Consider the following 24,158-nt stretch of genomic DNA (forward strand, 5'->3'; position numbering starts at 1 on the left):
TTTATATGCCAACTAGCTCTGCAGATGACGAAGAAATTGAAGAAATGTATGATGAAATAAAAGAAATTATTCAGATAGTGAAGGGAGACGAATATTTAATAGTCACTGTTGTTGTTGTTGTGGTCTTCAGTCCTGAGACTGTTTTGATGCAGCTCTCCATGCTACGCTATCCTGTGCAAGCTTCTTCATCTCCCAGTACCTACTGCAACCTACATCCTTCTGAATCTGCATAGTGTATTCATCTCTTGGTCTCCCTCTACGATTTTTACCCTCCACGCTGCCCTCCAATGCTAAATTTGTGATCCCTTGATGCCTCAAAACATGTCCTACCAACCGATCCCTTCTTCTAGTCAAGTTGTGCCACAAACGTCTCTTCTCCCCAATCCTATTCAATACCTCCTCATTAGTTACGTGATCTACCCACCTTATCTTCAGCATTCTTCTGTAGCACCACATTTCGAAAGCTTCTATTCTCTTCTTGTCCAAAGTAGTTATCGTCCATGTTTCACTTCCATACATGGCTACACTCCATACAAATACTTTCAAAAACGACTTCCTGACACTTAAGTCTATACTCGACGTTAACAAACTTCTCTTCTTCAGAAACGATTTCCTTGCCATTGCCAGTCTACATTTTATATCCTCTCTACTTCGACCATCATCAGTTATTTTACTCCCTAAATAGCAAAACTCCTTTATTACTTTAAGTGTCTCATTTCCTAATCTAATTCCCTCAGCATCACCCGATTTAATTTGACTACATTCCATTATCCTCGTTTTGCTTTTGTTGATGTTCATCTTATATCCTCCTTTCAAGACGCTGTCCATTCCGTTCAACTGCTCTTCCAAGACCTTTGCTGTCTCTGACAGAATTACAATGACATCGGCGAGCCTCAAAGTTTTTACTTCTTCTCCATGAATTTTAATACCTACTCCGAATTTTTCTTTTGTATCCTTTACTGCTTGCTCAATATACAGATTGAATAACATCGGGGAGAGGCTACAACCCTGTCTCACTCCTTTCCCAACCACTGCTTCCCTTTAATGCCCCTCGACTCTTATAACTGCCATCTGGTTTCTGTACAAATTGTAAATAGCCTTTCGCTCCCTGTATTTTACCCCTGCCAGCTTCAGAATTTGAAAGATATTATTCCAGTTAACATTGTCAAAAGCTTTCTGTTAGTCTACAAATGCTAGAAACGTAGGTTTGCCTTTTCTTAATCTTTACTCTAAGATAAGTCGTATGGTTAGTATTGCCTCACGTGTTCCAACCTTTCTACGGAATCCGAACTGATCTTCCCCGAGGTCCGCTTCTACCAGTTTTTCCATTCGTCTGTAAAGAATTCCCGTTAGTATTTTGCAGCTGTGACTTATTAAACAGATAGTTCGGTAATTTTCACATCTGTCAACACCTGCTTTCTTTGGGATTGGAATTATTATATTCTTCTTGAAGTCTGAGGGTATTTCGCCTGTCTCATACATCTTGCTCACCAGATGGTAGAGTTTTGTCATGACTGGCTCTCCCAAGGCCATCAGTAGATCTAATGGAATGTTGTCTACTCCCGGGGCCTTGTTTCGACTCAGGTCTTTCAGTGCTCTGTCAAACTCTTCACGCAGTATTTTATCTCCCATTTCGTCTTCATCTACATCCTCTTCCATTTCCATTATATTGTCCTCAAGCACATCGCCCTTGTATAAACCCTCTATATACTCATTTCACCTTTCTGCCTTCCCTTCTTTGCTTAGAACTGGGTTGCCATCTGAGTTCTTGATACTCATACAAGTGGTTCTCTTCTCTCCAAAGGTCTCTTTAATTTTCCTGTAGGCAGTATCTATCTTACCCCTAGTGAGACAAGCCCCTACATCCTTACATTTGTCCTCTAGCCACCCCTGCTTAGCCATTTTTGAGACGTTTGTATTCCTTTTTGCCTGCTTCATTTACTGCATTTTTATATATTCTCCTTTCATCAATTAAATTCAATATGTCTTCTGTTACCCAAGGATTTCTATTAGCCCTCGTCTTTTTACCAACTTGATCGTCTGCTGCCTTCACTACGTCATCCCTCAGAGCTACCCATTGTTCTTCTACAGTTTTTCTTTCCCCCATTCCTGTCAATTGTTCCCTTATGCTCTCCCTGAAACTCTCTACAACCTCTGGTTCTTTCGGTTTATCCAGGTCCCATCTCCTTAAATTCCCACCTTTTTGCAGTTTCTTCAGTTTCAATCTGCAGTTCATAACCAATAGATTGTGGTCAGAATCCACATCTGCCCCTGGAAATGTTTTACAATTTAAAACCTGGTTCCTAAATCTCTGTCTTACCATTATATAATCTATCTGATACCTTTTTGTAACTCCAGGGTTCTTCCATGTATACAACCTTCTTTTATGATTCTTGAACCAAGTGTTAGCTATGATTATGTTATGCTCTGTGCAAAATTCTACCAGGCGGCTTCCTCTTTCATTTCTTAGCCCCAAAGAAAGCAGGTGTTGACAGATGTGAAAATTACCGAACTATCAGTTTAATAAGTAACAGCTGCAAAATGCTAACACGAATTCTTTACAGACAAATGGAAAAACTGGTAGAAGCCAACCTCGGGGAAGATAAGTTTGGATTCCGTAGAAACACTGGAGCACGTGAGGCAATACTGACCTTACGACTTATCTCAGAAGAAAGATTACGGAAAGGCAAACCTACGTTTCTAGCATTTGTAGACTTAGAGAAGGCTTTTGACAATGTTGACTGGAATACTCTCTTTCAAATTCTAAAGGTGGCAGGGGTAAAATACAGGGAGCGAAAGGCTATTTACAATTTGTACAGAAACCAGATGGCAGTTATAAGAGTCGAGGGGCATGAAAGGGAAGCAGTGGTTGGGAAGGGAGTAAAACAGGGTTGTAGCCTTTCCCCGATGTTGTTCAATCTGTATATTGAGCAAGCAGTAAAGGACACAAAAGAAAAATTCGGAGTAGGTATTACAATCCATGGAGAAGAAATAAAAACTTTGAGGTTCGCCGATGACATTGTAATTCTGTCAGAGACAGCAAAGGACTTGGAAAAGCAGTTGAATGGAATGGACAGTGTCTTGAAAGGAGGATATAAGATGAACATCAACGAAAGCAAAACAAGGATAATGGAATGTAGTCGAATTAAGTCGGGTGATGCTGAGGGAATTAGATTAGGAAATGAGACACTTAAAGTAGTAAAGGAGTTTTGCTATTTAGGGAGCAAAATAACTGATGATGGTCGAAGTAGAGAGGATATAAGATGTAGACTGGCAATGGCAAGGAAAGCTTTTCTGAAGAAGAGAAATTTGTTAACATCGAGTATAGATTTAAGTGTCAGGAAGTCATTTCTGAAAGTATTTGTATGTAGTGTAGTCATGTATGGAAGTGAAACATGGACGATAAATAGTTTGGACAAGAAGAGAATAGAAGCATTCGTAATGTGGTGCTACAGAAGAATGCTGAAGATTAGATGGGTAGATCACATAACTAATGAGGAAGTATTGAACAGGATTGGGGAGAAGAGAAGTTTGTGGCACAAGTTGACCAGAAGAAGGGATCGGTTGGTAGGACATGTTCTGAGGCATCAAGGGATCACCAATTTAGTATTGGAGGGCAGCGTGGAGGGTAAAAATCGTAGAGGGAGACCAAGAGATGAATACACTAAGCAGATTCAGAAGGATGTAGATTGCAGTAGGTACTGGGAGATGAAGAAGCTTGCACAGGATAGAGTAGCATGGAGAGCTGCATCAAACCAGTCTCAGGACTGAAGACCACAACACAACAACTCGTAACTTCTCGGGGATTTCGGTGACCCGACGTTACCAATTAAGGGATAAAAACTGGCGTAGTACAGAGGGCGCCGCCAATTGAAACACGAACTGTGAAACGAACAACATCGTCGTTAGTGAGTTTTCATTATGATTCTATCCTACCTATTAGCGCCAGTGCTTCGTGTCTAACTAATGCGAGAGACGGAGCACACAGGAAATATAAAGAGCACCCGACTTCTGAGAACCATCTCATCTGCCGTTGACTGCGCAACCCAGTTAATCAGTCTGTGAGAAATGTAGAAGTCAGGCACGCCCACTCCTTACAGGCCCTTCCTCTTGTGGAAAAATCTACGAGAGCTGGAAATCGTAATCTGGAGCAAAGCCTCTAGGATCCAAACAAATATTTCGCCACGCCTACACCTCTGTTTGACGAACGCAGAAGGATGAAAAACATCGATTCCCTTGAATTATCAGTGGCCAGCACAAACGAAATAATTTTTCTACAGCCGGTAAGCCTGAACACAGCCAGGAAGTCAATTTCACGAATACGTTCGGCAGTTGCAGGCCACGGCAATATTACAATAAAAATAATCAGTTTCCTTTATAAAGCTGGTATTTGAACAGTTATCAATGGTGATCTTGCAGGTCTGGATGAATGGAATTATAGTGAAATCTAGACCTGCACCTGCTTACAGGCGTTGATAAATATCAACGGGGTCAGTCGAAAAACGTGTACCCCTATCGGAACTCGAACCCTGGATTTATCCACGCCTGTAAGCAGCTAAAGGTCTATATTTCATTATAATTTCAATCAGTTTCCTCGTCGGTCCAATCTTGCACATAATAACGCATATTTTTAACCATTGACTTACAGCATCTTACCAATAACCTCGAAGCAGGGATTCATGAAATCGTTACTCAAAAAGGAATCTCCCCGAACAACCTTCCGACTGAAGGTGCGTTTGCGTTCTCCAGCATTATCCAAGTCTTGAGAATACATAGTTCACGATCAACTTCCCAATTACGTATCATCAGATAACCTGCTTGAAAGGTGTCTCGGGCATGCAGCCGGGTTGACTAGTCGTTGTAGAGCGAGTTTTCGACGGCGTAACGTGCCATAATCATCAGGTAACTCGTGTTGACTGACGTCCCAGGACGGCGGTTGGCGTGGTATATATACCTGTCGCCTCTCCACTGACTCCGCGTATGGACCGAGGGTTCAAATGGTTCGAATGGCTCTGAGCACTATGGGACTTAACATCTAAGGTCATGAGTCCCCTAGAACTTAGAACTACTTAAATCTAACCTAAGGACATCACACACATCCATGCCCGAGGCAGGATTCGAACCTGCGACCGTAGCGGTCACGCGGCTCCAGACTGTAGCGCCTAGAACCGCACGGCCACACTGGCCGGCTGGACCGAGGGATGTGCAGGCCGCGCTGGTGGGGGTAGCTTGCGCTGACGAGATAACTGATGGCCGTCAGTACGCATGACGCCTTCGGCGGGTGTGGTGCCCCGTTTACGCTGCTCCTGCAGAACTTTTATTGCTGGATTCCACGCCTGGCTGACTTGAAATCCGTTGTCCTTGTTAATAAGGTTCTCGTGCAGTCGGATTTCAATTGCTTCCTTGTATACACAGTCCCAAAAGCGGGATGTGTTGTGCAGGACTTCTGTGTTCTCGTATTTCATACGATGATTTGTCTCGAGGCAATATTCTGCGATTGCAGATTTTGTAGGCTGTTGGAGATCGGTGTGCCGTTTGTGTTCAGTACACCTTTCGTCGATCGTGCGAATGGTTTGCCCCACATATGCTTTCCCACACTTGCACGGTATGAAATAAACTCCAGATTTCTGGAGTCCTAAATCGTCCTTCACTGTCCCTACAAGGGACTTGATCTTTGGTGGTGTGCAGAAGACGCATTTGATGTACTGACGTTCTAGAATCCTGCCTATTTGGAAAAATGCGTTTCCCGCGTATGGTATGTAGGCTGTCGCTTTCTATGGATCATCATCAGGTGTAGGCTGTGGTGTGGTCTTCTGCTTGAAGGCGCGTAGAATTTGACGGTCACTATAGACGTTCTTCTTGAACACATCCTTGACGTGGTCTATTTCCGATTTTAAGCTTTCTTCGTCGGAGATCACACGAGCTCTGTGAACCAATGTATTTAGTACTCCTTCGCTTTGTGACGGGTGATGACAGCTGGAGGCGTGAAGGTACAGATCCGTGTGGGTTGTCTTTCGGTAGACGCTGTGTCCCGGTGTTCCATCAGGCTTTTTCCGTACCAGAACATCCAATAATGGCAGCAGCCCGTTTTTTCCACCTCCATGGTGAACTGGGATGAAGTAGTGAAGGCAGCAGAGGATCAAGTAGGTAAAAAGAAGGGCTAATAGAAATCCTTGGGTATCACAAGAAATATTGAATTTAATTGATGAAAGGAGAAAATATAAAAATGCAGTAAATGAAGCAGGCAAAGAGGAATACAAACGTCTCAAAAATGAGATCGACAGGAAGTGCAAAATGGCTAAGCAGGGATGGCTAGAGGACAAATGTAAGGATGTAGAGGCTTGTCTCACTAGGGGTAAGATAGATACTGCCTACAGGAAAATTAAAGAGACCTTTGGAGAGAAGAGAACCACTTGTATTAATATCAAGAGCTCAGATGGCAACCCAGTTCTAAGCAAAGAAGGGAAGGCAGAAAGGTGGAAGGAGTATATAGAGGGTTTATACAAGAGCGAAGTACTTGAGGACAATATTATGGAAATGGAAGAGGATGTAAAAGAAGATGAAATGGGAGATAAGATACTGCGTGAAGAGTTTGACAGAGCACTGAAAGACCTGAGTCGAAACAAGGCCCCGGGAGTAGACAACATTCCATTAGAACTACTGACGGCCTTGGGAAAACCAGTCATGACAAAACTCTACCATCTGGTGAGCAAGATGTATGAGACAGGCGAAATACCCACAGACTTCAAGAAGAATATAATAATTCCAATCCCAAAGAAAGCAGGTGTTGACAGATGTGAAAATTACCGAACTATCAGTTTAATAAGTCACAGCTGCAAAATACTAACGGGAATTCTTTACAGACGAATGGAAAAACTTATAGAAGCCGACCTGGGAGAAGATCATTTTGGATTCCGTAGAAAGGTTGGAACACGTGAGGCAATACTTACCTTACGACTTATCTTAGAGTAAAGATTAAGAAAAGGCAAACCTACGTTTCTAGCATTTGTAGACTTAGAGAAAGCTTTTGACAACGTTAACTGGAATACTCTCTTTCAAATTCTGAAGCTGGCAGGGGTAAAATACAGGGAGCGAAAGGCTATTTACAATTTGTACAGAAACCAGATGGCAGTTATAAGAGTCGAGGGGCATGAAAGGGAAGCAGGGGCTGGGAAAGGAGTGAGACAGGGTTGTAGCCTCTCCCTGATGTTATTCAATCTGTATATTGAGCAAGCAGTAAAGGAAACGAAAGAAAAATTCGGAGTAGGTATTAAAATCCATGGAGGAGAAGTATAAACTTTGAGGTTCGCCAATGACATTGTAATTCTGTCAGAGACAGCAAAGGACTTGGAAGAGCAGTTGAACGGAATGCACAGTGTCTTGAAAGAAGGATATACAGGGTGTTTCAAAAATGACCGGTATATTTGAAACGGCAATAAAAACTAAACGAGCAGCGATAGAAATACACCGTTTGTTGCAATATGCTTGGGACAACAGTACATTTTCAGGCAGACAAACTTTCGAAATTACAGTAGTTACAATTATAACAACAGATGGCGCTGCGGTCTGGGAAACTCTATAGTACGATATTTTCCACATATCCACCATGCGTAGCAATAATATGGCGTAGTCTCTGAATGAAATTACCCGAAACCTTTGACAACGTGTCTGGCGGAATGGCTTCACATGCAGATGAGATGTACTGCTTCAGCTGTTCAATTGTTTCTGGATTCTGGCGGTACACCTGGTCTTTCAAGTGTCCCCACAGAAAGAAGTCACAGGGGTTCATGTCTGGCGAATAGGGAGGCCAATCCACTCCGCCACCTGTATGTTTCGGATAGCCCAAAGCAATCACACGATCATCGAAATATTCATTCAGGAAATTAAAGACGTCGGGCGTGCGATGTGGCCGGGCACCATCTTGCATAAACCACGAGGTGTTCGCAGTGTCGTCTAAGGCAGTTTGTACCGCCACAAATTCACGAAGAATGTCCAGATAGCGTGATGCAGTAATCGTTTCGGATCTGAAAAATGGGCCAATGATTCCTTTGGAAGAAATGGCGGCCCAGACCAGTACTTTTTGAGGATGCAGGGACGATGGGACTGCAACATGGGGCTTTTCGGTTCCCCATATGCGCCAGTTCTGTTTATTGACGAAGCCGTCCAGGTAAAAATAAGCTTCGTCAGTAAACCAAATGCTGGCCACATGCATATCGCCGTCATCAATCCTGTGCACTATATCGTTAGCGAATGTCTCTCGTGCAGCAATGGTAGCGGCGCTGAGGGGTTGCCGCGTTTGAATTTTGTATGGATAGAGGTGTAAACTCTGGCGCATGAGACGATACGTGGACGTTGGCGTCATTTGGACCGCAGCTGCAACACGGCGAACGGAAACCCGAGGCCGCTGTTGGATCACCTGCTGCACTAGCTGCGCGTTGCCCTCTGTGGTTGTCGTACACGGTCGCCCTACCTTTCCGGCACGTTCATCCGTCATGTTCCCAGTCCGTTGAAATTTTTCAAACAGATCCTTTATTGTATCGCTTTTCGGTCCTTTGGTTACATTAAACCTCCGTTGAAAACTTCGTCTTGTTGCAACAACACTGTGTTCTAGGCGGTGGAATTCCAACACCAGAAAAATCCTCTGTTCTAAGGAATAAACCATGTTGTCTACAGCACACTTACACGTTGTGAACAGCACACGCTTACAGCAGAAAGACGATGTACAGAATGGCGCACCCACAGACTGCGTTGTCTTCTATATCTTTCACATCACTTGCAGCGCCATCTGTTGTTGAAAATTGTAACTACTGTAATTTCGAAAGTTTGTCCGCCTGAAAATGTACTGTTGTCCCAAGCATATTGCAACAAACGGTGTATTTCTATCACTGCACTTAGTTTTTATTGCCGTTTCAAATATACCGGTCATTTTTGAAACACCCTGTAAGATGAACATCAACAAAAGCAAAACGAGGATAATGGAATGTAGTCAAATTAAATCGGGTGATGCTGAGGGGATTATATTAGGAAATGAGACACTTAAAGTAGTAAAGGAGTTTTGCCATTTAGGGAGCAAAATAACTGATGAAGGTCGAAGTAGAGAGGATATAAAATGTAGACTGGCAATGACAAGGAAAGCTTTTCTGAAGAAGAGAAATTTGTTAACATCGAGTATAGATTTAAGTGTCAGGAAGTCATTTCTGAAAGTATTTGTATGGAGTGTAGCCATGTATGGAAGTGAAACATGGACAATAACCAGTTTGGACAAGAAGAGAATAGAAGCTTTCGAAATGTGGTGCTACAGAAGAATGCTGAAGATAACGTGGGTAGATCACGTAACTAATGAGGAGGTATTGAGTAGGATTGGGGAGAAGAGAAGTTTGTGGCACAACTTGACTAGAAGAAGGGATCGGTTGGTAGGACATGTTTTGAGGCATCAAGGGATCACCAATTTAGTATTGGAGGGCAGCGTGGAGGGTAAAAAACGTAGAGGGAGACCAAGAGATGAATACACTAAACAGATTCAGAAGGATGTAGGTTGCAGTAGGTACTGGGAGATGAAGAAGCTTGTACAGGATAGAGTAGCATGGAGAGCTGCATCAAACCAGTCTCAGGACTGAAGACCACAACAACAACAACATGGTGAACTGAATTTGGGAGGGTGGATAAAGTTCAGATGTTGTAAGAACAGTTGGAGCTTCTCTTCCCCGTGAGGCCAAATGACGAATGTGTCGTCAACATATCTGTAGAAGACTGTTGGTTTTAGTGGTGCTGATTCTAACGCTTCCTCCTCAAATTCTTCCATGTACATGTTGGCCACCACAGGTGACAGAGGGGTACCCATCGGTACCCCGTCTGTCTGTTCGTAGTACCGTCCGTCAAAAAGAAAATATGTTGACGTGAGCACAAAGTTAAATACATTTGTGAATGTGGGCACGATCGAAGAAAGGTGTACTGAACACAGACGGCACACCAATCTCCAACAGCCTACAAAATCTGCAATCGCAGAACAGTGCCTGGAGACAAATCATTGTATGAGATACGACAATACAGAAGTCCTGCACAACACATCCCGCTTTTGGGACTGTTGTATACAATGAAGCAATTGAAATCCGGCTGCACGAGAACCTTATTAACAAGGACAACGGATTTCAACTCAGCCAAGCGTGGAATCTAGCAATAAGAGTTCTGCAGGAGCAGCGGAAACGGGGCACCACACCCGGCGAAGGCGTCATGCGTACTGACGGCCATCAGTTATTTCGTCAGCGCAAGCTACCCCCACCACCGCGGCCTGCACATCCCTCGCTCCACACGCGGAGTCAGTGGAGGGGAGAGGCGACAGGTATACATACCACACCACCCGCCGGCCTAGGACGTCAGTCAACAGGAATAACCTGCTGATGGTAGCACTGTTATGCCGTCGAAAATTCGTTCTACAACGACCAGTCATCCCGGCTGCATGCCCAAAACACCTTCAAGCATCTCATTCGCCGGGAAAATCTACGAACACACATCAGATAACCTTCTGGATAAATACCAATCTGGTTTCCGGAAAAATCGCAGCACGTCGACTGCAGTAGTGACTGACGAACAAACTATGGTCAAACTATAAGCGACTATTTTATCCTTTTTGGATTTCAGCAAAGCTTTTGGCACTGTCGACGTTAATGTTGTACTTCGTGAACTCGAAATTCAAAACTTTTCTTCAAGTGCTGTATGAAGGTGCCACCAATACCTTACTTACCTTCAACAGTGTGTAATGATCTGAACAAAGAGGTCACAACGAAAGAACGTAGTATCAGGGTCTCGGATGTCTTAGTATTGGGTCTATTACTTTCCTCATTATATATTGATGATCTCTTGATTAAAATCTCCCACTTCATATATAATTTATACCTTGACGACCTTCTGTTGCATCCAAGTGCAAGCCCAACAAATCTGAGCACAGCAAAACGTAAATGCTTATTACTTGCATCAGAATGGGAGCAGAATATAGGTCTGAAACTTACTTCTAAGTTACTGTCACTTTCATTTCAAACTTCTTCTTATTCATTATGCCTTCCACTTCTTCTGATACCAAAAGAGGCTTCAAAAGTGACGAACTAGTCAATATCATTCTTAATGCCTTCGTGATTTTATTATTGTTATCTGTGTTACTGTTATTATCATTATTATTATTGCAATTATAGTCAATTATTACTTTTGTTATCAATGCTAATTACTATTATTGAGTTTTTATACATAACTAATCAGTATGACTCTTAATTCCGCCCTATTTTATCATCATTATTACTGCAACTATTGTTTTTATTTTTATTGCAAATTATTATTCTTATTAATAATGCAAATTATTAGTTTTGTTAATAATCAGAACTTTACTGTCGTATTTTTGATGTAATTTTCTTTTATGCATTGCACCTAGGCAGATATAAGAGAATTCCTTAACGCCCTAATCTGGGAAGGCTACACAAGCAATAAATAAACTGCACGCTCGCTGCGATGGTGATAGCTGCTCCTACTGCCAGCCCTCTATCAATTAAATAATGCCGCTTTCTCACGTAAAAGGTTTGGACCATTTTCCTGATTGTTCATTACACTTTAAAATCAATTTATAATAACACATACATATGGGTTATACACTGTGATAGTGTGACGTTTAACTCTAATAGATTACATGAATTTGAGTTAGGTACAGGACACAGAGAAATGCTTACCGAACGTTGTCAGATGAATTTTTTAGATAAGTTGTAAAAACAAGAATCTGTTGAACCCTTCGAGACGTTTAAATGAGGCTCAGAGGGAGGTTTTCAACCTCCCCCTTCCTAATCGTGCTACTGGATTGTGATATAACTGACAGTGATCGCATAAACCTAATGAAATTTTACAGTGAGTAAGGCTTTCGTTACCGAAGAAAAATAAAGCAGGTTAGGTGGAGGAAAGTGTACAACAGACTCTTCTGAAGGAAGAATCTAATCTAAACTTAAGCTAAATACTAAAGATAATTTTGCAATGGGGGAATACAGTGCAATCGCTCACACGAACCACACAGGGGGGGGGGGGAGAAATTAAGGGTACCACGTAATACTTACTACAAAATTTACTGAGACAATACAAAGAAAACACCGATTAGCTGCGAAGGGGATAATTAAACGGTCGCCAGCTTACTAGTGCAAGCTGTCTGCAGAGTCTTAAGAAAGGTAATGGCAAAAAATTTGAAGCAAATAATCACTAGCTTGGCAACAGAAGGTTGTCACGGTTTTCCACAGCACAACAGTTCACGAGAAAATAAATGAATCAGAAAGCACTGGGTTTGCAGTTACTTATTATGAAATACTAAATTCTGAAAGAAAAATTAAATGTAGTTGCTGGTTAAATGACTTGCTCAATCTACACTGCGATATGTAAAAAAAAAGAAAAAAAAATACTTTCAGTAAGCTCGGTGTAACGTAATGCAAAGTTTAGAAAGAGGAAAGCAATTTATTTTTGATTTTTGAAAGATCGAATTGAATTTACTTTTAGCAAACATCAGTTAATTTTACTTTTAAAATAACAACAATAAAATGCATTCCTAGCCAGCAGAAGTCACTCGCTAAGCTAAATACAGAATAAATGAAATTGCGCACTTGTAATTTGTGCTGTATATTTAGTTCTATTTAGTTATTAGTTTTTCCAGTGAAATTTTACCTTACTGTAAGTAGCGTCTGTCATGCAGTACAAGAATGAACAGTTACTGAGGCAGAAAATTTGTACCGAAACTGGTCATTAGTAAACATACAAAACTGGCAGTAAATAGTCAATCAGTTTTCATATTCTTACGACACTCGGTGATTACATGGAAAGGAATAGGGACACTGCTTGGTTAATAATATCTGAGGACAACAATAACACAGGTGTCCTACAAGTTTTAACTATTGCAGGTTATTATTGACGTTAGCCATACTACGTGAAGGGAATGTTGCTGGGTAATGCCCACGTAAGTTTATAATGTTTCACTTGACAGTCTTACAATGTTGTAGCTGTGCGGACAACGAAGAATGTATGCTACGACAATGCTGGGGCTGCCGTTGTTGCTGCTGCTGCTGTTTGAATGGTCTCCAGAGCCACGGATGATTACGGGACAGGCAATAGTTGGAACTGCAACTTCTTCCGCCTGTCCACTCCTGCCTTGCGCTCGCCATTCGCGGGTTAACGAATCAGACGCGTCTACACTGGCGCGAACATAGCCGCACACCGAGACTGCGGCAGCGCCCAACAAACACATCGGCACTCTTTCATCACTCAGGCTGCTCTGTCTATTCTCTGCTCGCAACGCGACAGAGATACTCCATAAGCAAAGATAAACAACGGCGCAGCTACTGCCATTTCGTCGTTACTATCGATACATTTCAATAAAGCTCCCTTGGCTATTACCCAACTATTTACAACATATTCATTATAAATACAATCAAATATATACAGTCAGAAACAAATACACTGTTACATAGATTGCTTATTAAATATAGTTTCTGTAATAACAATTACAGATTTAGAATCAGAACAACAGTACAAGTTACCAACAGATATTAAACGGCGAAATTTTTTTATGGTGCAGAATGTATTTTATTTGCATTCTCGGTGTTACAAGTTGAAAGTGCAACAACACAAATCTTTGATCACTTGCCCAGTGACGTAAAATGTGTGACTGGTAGCAAGGGATTCGGCAAAAGAATAGTCCACATTATCTATGGAACATGTAATTACCTACCTAAGTAGGAGACGAGGCTTCCAGGTAGCGAGAGATCAGGTGCAGGTTTTGTACTACTCGAGCTTACGCACTGCGAATGTGTTTGTTCTCAGTGGCTTCCTCTGCAGGTGATAACCCTCTTGATGGATTGTGGTGTCGTTAATCTCTGCATCTGAACGGCAGCAAACGTCCCGACAGTAAGCCACAAGGTGAAAGGTATCTTCATACTTAATCTTGAATACCAATGGTAAACTATTATCTTTAACTATGAATGGTAAACTACTGCACCAGTATAACTGTCGCGCAAAAGGAGTCCAGTAGCATGCGCTCTAGATCGGACTTGGATGAAGCATGGAGTGGAATTTTATGTGTGAGAGCGTAAACGCTACTTCTGGCAAAAGAACATTTGATTTGGTACATTTAATTCCATACGTGAGTATATATAATAAGCAGTACGATGGTTGATGGTCCCTGTGATCTATTACGTTAATGAAACCTGGAACTTTACTTCGGAGTCCCCCCCCCCCCCCCCCCCCCGCGAAGTTTATGATCTTCAGGAGAGGCATAATACAGGATTGTTTAACCACAAACAGTTGCATGCACAAGCACTTGAGACACTAACAGGGAGGATAACAAATAAACACTTTCACCACAGCAAACGCGATTATTTATTTATTTTTATTTATTGCCGAATTATAGACCTGTTACCTGATGTTTAAAGCAGGTCGTACATCTTACAATTTTCGTTTTTCATCTTTTTGCAGTTTTCTTTTCTTTAGTTTTATCTACAACATTTACAAAGAATGATACTTTTCAAAGTAACAATAATTTAAGGTTGAAATATAAATAAAATTTTGTTGTTTTTTAAGAAGAATACAAAAGAAGATAGGATAGAGGAGAGATTTGTTAGTACCGTCACCGAATGTGACTAACGGTGAATACCTCGGAATGGTCTCTTCGAGCCGTTGACCGCCAGTCTCTCTCACACACACACACAAATGGTTATTAGAAGAGATTAGCAAAAGGGGATGTTACCTCAACTTTAACATGCTAAATAAAAGAACGACTTATTGTTAAAATGAGTTGCTAAACCGGACGAGGTGGCCAAGCGGTTCTAGGCGCTACAGTCTGGAACCGCGCGACCGCTACGGTCGTAGGTTCGAATCCTGCCTCGAGCATGGAAGTGTGACGTCCTTAAGTTAGTTAGGTTTAAGTAGTTCTAAGTTCTGGGGGACTGATGACCTCATTTTCTTGTGTTGCTAAAAATAGGAACATAAATAAGAATCAGAATTAATTCAGATACTCTACGGGGGAAGGTCACTGACTCTATGGCACTATAGGAATTTGAAATAACTGAATGAGTTTACACAGAATTCACTATCAGGAAAGAAGATATACGAGCTTATGATTTTTACATCTAAGCATTGACAAATGGTAACAAGATCAAGCAAATGCCGAAGAAGAAAATTATTAGGTGAATTGCAGAAAAGACCACGGAAGCATCTGCAATGCAGATGCGCTTACGGAAGCAACAATAAGGTAAATGAACTGTATCACAAATACACTTAACGCGACTCTACCTGTTTGAGTAAATGGTTGAACTGAACAACAGCCTACACAGTCCCTGAACTCCAATGCGTTTAACATTCACGAATCACCAAGTAAAATTTCTCACAAACGCTAATGAACTATGAACGATGAGATGAATCATTAACTTTGACTACATCTGAAAACTTAAATAAAAACAAGATTAACTCAGTATTGAAGAGGAGCTCTTAAGCACAACCTACATTACCCATCTCCCATTCCAAGTAAGACTGGCTAGCTCACGTTCCGGAAAACGGAGTTTCCCCTTCAGCAGAAGTGACCAAAGAACCTGTCTTTTGCATAGTGCCGACCTGCACAAAAGGTTTGACCAACACAAACAGAGACCTCTTTGTTACCCACTACTTGTCTCCTGAAGTGGCTACACTGTCGCATTAGTAGACTACCTTATTCCTGCGAGTGTACGAGTACACAATGAAATCTTACTTACACACTCTCATTCATATTCTGTCTTAGATAAGAAGAGGAAAGGACGGGTGCAGTGGGATACCGTAGAGTGTGAGGGCCTCCGAGAATTAGCAATAATTTAATGACTTTCTGACTCGTTCATCTTGATCGGATGATAAGCAGACGAATATAATATAAAACATGGAAGACACGACAATTGTGGCCACCGTGAACACATTAATTATATCGGAGGGAATCAAGTAATTGCACCGTGAATCAAGGTGCCATAGAAATGAAGCTATTTGTTATTGCAAAATCATGAAGAGGCTTACATAGAGACCCTTCAAGACTATCTGTAAACTTCAGAGTTCGCAACCTGCTGCTTTCTTACCCTCAGCAGAACGATGATCAAGACTAAGTATTATCTTCCTGGCGCTCCCTGTACACAATAAAATCGACAACATTACCATGGTGTACGTAATTTATGCCAAATCTCTTGAGCATAATGCCTCACTTTCCGGTCAATCGAAATAATGCAGCGCTCGAGCTCAGCTCCAATGGCTCCCTTCTGGCACAAAAGGCGTTTGTGATGATGTACTCGTGTGAATTCGAGCGTGATTTAGACCTTCAGTCACAAAGCCAGCTTGCCGGAGGCAGAACGCCATAGCACCAAACTGATTCAGGATTGGAGTCTACAGCACTGCTATATCAGTCATTGCAGGAAGATAACTGGTGTAACGCGCAGTACGCTATGTTGCAATTCAGGGAGGCTAAACAGACCCAGATCGTATCGCGCGGCATGTTAACGACCGTGCACTGGTGCGTCGGCCAAACTCAGCGTCGTGTTTAGGCGGTTTCCCACGCTCATTTAGGTACATGCTGACCTGATTCCCAATTTATGCCTCACAGAATCCCATAAGCACTCAGTTAAAATACGCTTTGCAACATGAATTCCTCAAACGGCTCTATTTAAACCATTAAACCAATCTTACGAAGGCACTACTGGCTTCATTGCTTGTAGCCACATCATATATATATATATATTAAAAAATGATACACAACACATGGGGAAGAATGTAGAAGGCTCTCTCTTCTTAGTCTTCTTAGTTAAAACTTAGTTAAAACCATATGTCCGCAGGGTGAATAGTCAGTGACTAAAACTTGGTATCCAACGTATTGGGGAATGTAGATGGCCCAACCTTGTTTTCTGTCACCCAGCTATTTTACACATTGACTATCTGCTCTACGGTCATAATGGGCTTAAATATGAAGATTTGACCTTCTACAATCTCCATAGTGTTGTGTACCACATACACCTGATGATGTAGCTGCAAACCACGAAACGGGTAGTGCCTTAATGAAATTGCTATAAATACAGCTGTCTGAGGAGTTCTTGATACAAACTACGAGACCAAAGCTGGGGATATCCAGATCACAGATTCGTTAGTAATTAAAATATGATTGCAAACAGAATGAAGACTATGTGATTCAGAGACGGATGATGTGTGTGGATTCTCTTCCATCGGTCACCTTGAAGAGGTCAGGCGTCAGGTACGGTTTCCGGGTACAAATTAAATAAAATTTCCCAAGAACTGAAAAAAATTAACCCCTTACTCAACGGAATAAACGCTACAAAGAAGAAAGAAAGATTCGACAAACATAACTATAATTTTAATAACGCATGACGAAATCTCAGAATGTTACTGAGAGAGGACTTGGAATTTCAGCTGCCAATAAGCCGAGTACACCATTCGTGTGTTGTCCATTTTTACGAGCTTCAAACGGGAGCGACTATAGTAATGGATAGGAACTGTGATTGTTGTCTACAGATGCGAGCTGAGTTGGCGACCCTTCGCTCACAGCTCCAGGCTGCGTTTGCTTCCGTCACACACCTTGAGGCTGCTGCCATGCGACATCACTGTGGGGGGTCGGACATGGGGATGCGAAAGACATCGAGCACGTCCCACGTGTCCCCCGATCGGTCCACTGCTGTGGCCGCCTCGGATACTGCCTGCACTGGGGTTGACGCTTCACCCATGGTCGAGTGGGAGATCATTCCGAAGTCAGGCAGGCAGCGAAAAACATTCCGAGGGGCCGATCGTGGGGCCTCCCCAGTTCGTTTGAAGAACAGGTTTCGGGCGTTATCTGTGGCTGACGATGCCTCTGAGCCGGATGCAGTCGGTCACCCTGTTTCGGAGGAAGCTTCTCAGCCCGAAAGGTCTGAGCATTCACAGAGGGTGGGTTTGCTAGTAGTTGGGAGCTCCAACGTAGGCGCGCAATTGGGCCCCTTAGAAACATGGCTGCCAAGGAGGGGAAGTAAGCCAGTGTGCATACCGGGGGGGAGGGGAGGGGGAGTCATTCCGGGTGTGGAAAGGCTGCTTCCAGGTGCCATGAAGAGTACAGGGTACAGCCAACTGCAGGTGGTGGCTCATGTCGGTACCAATGACGTGTGCCGCTTTCGATCGGAGGAGAGTCTCTCTGGTTTTGGGAGGCTAGTGGAAATGGTAAAGACTGCCAGTCTTGCTTGCAAGATTAAGGCGGAGCTCACCATCTGCAGCATCGTCGATAGAACGGACTGTGGTCCTTTGCTGCAGAGGCGAGTGGAGAGTCCGAATCAGAGGCGCAGGCGGTTCTCTGACCGTGTAGGCTGCAGATTACTTGACTTACGCCATCAGGTGGTGGTGTAACGCTGCGCTTTCGGGGCACACGATACTCCTTGAAGCCTGTACTACGGTAAATTGACGGGCTTCACTTTATGAGAAAGGATTTTTGTATAGAAATTGACCGTCTGTACCTCAATGGAGGCAAATCAGACTTACACCCACTCGGTAATAACAATGGTACATCAAGCAAGTCCGAAATGCAACTACATGTGATATTCGCTATTTTTGGCTTAATTAAAACAGCAAATTCAGCCAGGAGGCAAATACTTGTTTATAAAGAATGATTAATATATAATAAGGCGTCGCATGGCGACGGTGGAATTTTCTAGATAATGTAATTCGTCGTCTTTGGGCGGCAATATAAACAGAAAAGTACGGATGGATATGCGATCCTTCACTATTTTGTTCGCTGGAGAACAAATGAAGCCTTGAGCGCTAAAGAGACTTTTACTGTTTTTTCTCGAGTAAGACGGACGCAGATCTGTGGCAGTCTGATCTAATTTTTTTTTACTAAATAAATAAAAACGTGTTCCGTCTAAGTTTTGAGTGAAGTGTAGGAAGAAGAACTGTTGTAACTTACCGTGACGAAGCACGAGCGACTCAAGAGGACAATGGCTATATAAAAGAGTGCTCAATGGACATGATATGGACATAAAAATCTACCGTCATTGTAGTATTAAGCTTAAGGTACGATATATGTTTTAGTTATAATGAATATTTGTTCTGGGAATACTGAATCATTTAGCAGTGCTCATTTCTATTATCTCCTCAGTATTATTTTCATTTTAATTATGCATTTTGCTAATATTACAGACTCCAAGATCAGCAGTCCAATGTGCGTGTTACATTGATAAAAACAAAACTGTTTTATCGTCTTCTTGCATCAGCTTTAATATTGAATTTCCTTTTGTGTGATCTTACAGTTGTTTTTGCGCCCTTAAGAACTTTCTGGTCCCTTAGGAAATTTTTTTGTCATAACAATAACTTCACAACCGGGTATGATCGTATCTACGATCATGAAGTAATTAGAAAGACGATAACGCAACTTCTTAATCAATAGCACGCTAGTTGTGACTGCCTCAAGCCACGCGAAACCGCAAGTAAAAACTATTCACATCTCATAATGCAATATTTTATGACAATGGTCAATCCATGATTCTTACGCCAATTGTGATTGAGAAAACAGTTAGTTAAATCTCAATTTCCAACTTTCCATTGAATAGCAACATCACTTCTATTTTGTAACATCACACTTGGCGCCCGAACAGGGACTTGACCAAAAAATTAGTTCCAATTCTTGGAAAATTTTCTATGTGCTTGTGTTAATAAATGTTCTGTCGTTTCATGTACACATCGTCTCTCTGTGAGAATAACGGTCAATAATGCAGTTTAATTACCGAGAGAAAAGAAAAGAAAAGAGACGTGAATTTGCTGAGACAACATAGCGGTATTCAAGCCATCAAAAAGTAAGTCAGAATTTTGCATACGCAGTGTAGTGCTTCAGTAGCAACGTTGCTTTTCCAAGTCGATCCACATCCTTTCTATCTCCTTCCCGCTATAGAAAATCTGCTTTATTTTATCTTTCAAAGTAAAATTCTTCGTAGCCTGATAATAGAAATTATTTCTCCCCATTGTTAGTATACCTGTATTGCATTTTCAACATGGTGGATAGTGTGCGCAATTTGCAGTGAAGAGCATCTTCATTAATTTGTCTGAAACGTTTAGGTTCCATCTTGTCTTCTCGCCAGATAGAATTTCATTTGTTGCTCACGTGAGAGTGGTGCTCTTAGCGGACTCACCACGTCACTGACAAACGACGAAAGCCTTGCGTAGCACCTGATTTACTGACGAAAATGGCAGATAGTAAACAGAGACAGGTGACAACAGGAGACGGGAGTGAAGACGTTAATAGTATTCCATACCCTTTACGATCGCGAACGGTAGGTTCCCGTGTGGAAACTGAACTAACCATGTCTGTAACAGGGGAAAGTGACCCTGAAGTCCAAACTCGTCCCGCTGCAGCTACAAATGACCTCGGTGCGTTAATGGAAATGCTGAAACAACAGTTTGACGCAGTAAATGAGAATATAAAAAAACAAAATGAGACTATAAAAACACAAAATGAGACTGTTAACGCCCGACTAGATGCTGTAAGCGAATCATTAAAAACAGAGCTGGGCACAATCAAAACAGATCTGCATAAAGAAATTACGGCTGAATTAAATACCCATTTGGGTGAGGTGCAAACTAAGATCAGTGATCAAATTCAGAAAATGCAGAAACAGGTGAAAAGTGAAATAGCTGAAGTATCTGGAACATTAAACACAAAAATTCAGGCAGCTACCAAAGAAATAAACTCAGTTAGAAATGCAGTATCTGACATTGAAGGTGTAGTAGAGGATCTGTCGAGGCAGATAGACTCAATCAATATCGAAGAACAGGTTAAGAGCACCGTGAAAGCACACGCGGAGGCATTGTCGGAACACTACAGTGAATGGATAAAGGGTAAAGATATTTTTATCGAAAAGAAGGTCAGGGAGGAGCTTAGGGAGACTGTCAAGGATGTAACTTATGAAATCTTAGCTGCTCCTGGTAAGTCGGGAGACACAGTAGTTTCTGAATTGGGACAGATTCGGAGGACACTTACACGGGATCTTCCCGAGTGGAAGCAGCAAGTAGTGGACGAAGTCAGAATGCTGAGAAACTGGGTAGAAAATCCGCACACACATACGCAAACTATAGGGAACAACTCTTTAGACGGTGACGAATGTCAGTCAACTCCTTATCGTTCACCGCTTGATTACATGCAAAACAACAGTCCTGTTGAGTCCCGAGTAGGGAAACTAAATGATCCGCCCACAATTGTGTGTTTAATGCAAGAGGAAAGTGTCATTAAGCATCGCACTTTTCCTGTTTTTCATCCGCAGAAGCGAGAAAGACACCCCATCGTGTTCCTAAAGAATTTTTCCGGCATATTTCCCAGGAGCTGGACAGACAGACAGCGTATTCAGTTCGTCACTGGCTTTATTTCTGGTGATGCAGCATTATGGGGAACGGAAATGGTAGACACGTGTAGGAATTATGAAGAGTTTGAGAAAATGTTCTTGGCAAAATTTTGGAGTAATGGGGTACAGCAAAGATTAAGGAAGGAGGTGTATGGTGCGGAAATTTTCAATGAGAAGCATGGAAGTCTCCGGCGATACTTCGAGAAGTATCTAGCAAAAATTAAATTCTGGGATTCTCCGATTTCTTCCAAGGACGTAATTATGATTCTCAAAAGCAAACTCCCTGTGTCTATTAGAGAGAAATTAGTAAATGTGTCCGAAGAAGACACGGATGTATTCCTTTCTGTGCTAGATTCCTTAGATTTAATTAGCGAGGATGTGCGCTCCAAGGTTGGCAGCGGCAAATTCTTCCCTGGCAGCCAGCAGAATGCATCGCACGCGGACAACAATGAGCCCAAGGAGAGAGCGAGCTACTGCGACCGCTGTTACCAACCTGCCAGCGGTTATCAAAAAGCAAACGGCAATAACTTTAAACGGAAGCAGAAAACCAATTACAGTAATCAGCAGAGATACCACCCAATTTACAACCGCCAGGTACAACATCAGTACGGAAACCCACCCTTTAATTCTGCGCCTGAGCAGTATGGAAATTCTCCACAAACTAGTGGTAATTTTTCAAATGGGCCAGTGTACAATCAAAGTTATAGGTCGAAATATAGCAAGTGGCATGGGCAAGGCGGAGGCCACCCAGCACAACATAAGAACAACTATTCACAGGATAGAGGACCGCGGAACAATTTTCAAATGGCACCAAATGCGAACTTTCCTTCACAAGGAAATGGTTTTGCCGGCAACCAAAAGATCGGGCGACATCAGCCTTCTCAAGTATTCTATTCACAAGTGAATGCACCCAGTGGATTTGACCCCTTTACACCGGCATTTGTACCACATAACCAGCACCAATATGAAACGGAACAAACACTTAAGGCCATGAATGACAAACAGGTTAAACATCCTGCGGAAAATTAGAGGCAGCGCCTTTCAGCCTCCTAGAGGTCGCTGCCGGTTCCAGTGGGGGTACTAACGAATACTCTGATTCTGAGTATGTTAATGCGATACGGTACGACCATGAGACCGACTTACGAGATGACCTTGCACCTGACCTAGAAGCTCAAGACATTAATGACATTTATGATGAACAGGTCCAGGCTTCGATTAAGATTTCTATTACCAACATTCCGGTCACAGCCATTGTTGATACAGGAGCAAACATCAATGTGATTTCATCATGTCTCTTCAGACAGGTGTCTTCTGTTTCAAAGGTTTTATCATTGCCGATTCAGGGTTGCTCCATATCGGGAGCGATTGGTCCATTGAAACAGAGAGTTAGTTTACAGACACAGCCTCAACTGCAGATAGAATATGTTTTGGTTTCTTACCTCTTGCTTACTGGAAATTTCCTTGTGTGAACTGTTAATGATAAGTATTGTGTTGAACAGCGCACTGACTACATGGTAAATGCTACTACATGTCATCTTTAAGTATTAAATGCTATGTATGGAAAAATTGTTTATAGTGATGGACATGAACTGATATTTCTTCAACAAGCTGAAGCAGGAAATTGAGGTTGCACCAAGAATTTCAATTTAATTTTAAGTTAGTAATAAGAAAAAAAGTGCTTGCGAGGTGATTGCCCGGAGCTAAATAAAATATGTAAAGGTGAGAAATGGAGGAGGATGCGTAAATAAGCACTTCTCTCAAGGTACAAGAATATTTATAGATTTATTTTTAGTAATGTAAGTACTTGAAGTTCTGTAGTAAAAGCCCAAATTACCTGCTTAAAAAAAAAGGTACATGTTCAAACAGTCCAGACAGTGGACAGGAGTAGAAGAAATAGCTTAAAGTTCAGTTAAAGCGTGCTGTTAAATGGAAAAACAAGTGGTAACCCACATGTGTTCACGCAAGGAGACAATAAGCTGTAGTAAACTAAGTTAGGTGAAATACAGTACAAATAGAGGCAAACCATGAAGCATCAATAATGTAGCGTAAGTACTCCACGAGGCCACTAATTGCTATGAAAGTAAACTATTTCCCTGTGCTCTGAGCCCAATGTAAAGAGTATATGAGGAATGTTAGCTGACGAATTGATTTCAGTAGAATCGAGGTACTAAATAACCACACAGCAAGCCACCTGTATCATAAATAAGTCCAAGTAAAGATCTTCAGAAGATCTGTAGTGTAATCTAGCGACCATTCAATACCCTAATTGAAGGCTCATCTAAAGAACAAGCAATGCAGTGATATTTAAACTTAATATTGACTATAACCTGAGTAAGACGTAGAAGTAGCAAAGCATGCTGTAAGGAAGGAGGTTGAAGTTTATACATGTGCCTATGTTTATTAAGATAATTTTATTTACATGCAGATTTTATTGCAAAAATGTCTTCTAAGACACTCCTCTTATGAAATCCATTTTCCTTGTGCCCGTTCCTTTTGATCCTGGTTCATTAACCCAGACCAAGGGTCGACTTGTAAAAGGCACGTGTGCTTCGAAGCAAAGCAGTGCTTATGAGAAATGAGACACGTAGCGTGATGAACTTCGCTAGCTTTGGTAATGTTTGTTATGGACCGGTTGCGTAAACCCAGTGAACTGTCGGTAATTCCATTCATGCAAAAAAATAGTAGACACGCGTTACCCTATTTTTTTTAAACAGAGAACGATTGCTGAGTACATGAAGCGAAGAGGGAGACCTATTGTTATCCAGTCTGCCCTCAAAT

The sequence above is a fragment of the Schistocerca serialis genome, chromosome 5 (assembly GCF_023864345.2).
Source record: "Schistocerca serialis cubense isolate TAMUIC-IGC-003099 chromosome 5, iqSchSeri2.2, whole genome shotgun sequence".
In the NCBI taxonomy this organism is placed as follows: Eukaryota; Metazoa; Arthropoda; class Insecta; order Orthoptera; family Acrididae; genus Schistocerca; species Schistocerca serialis.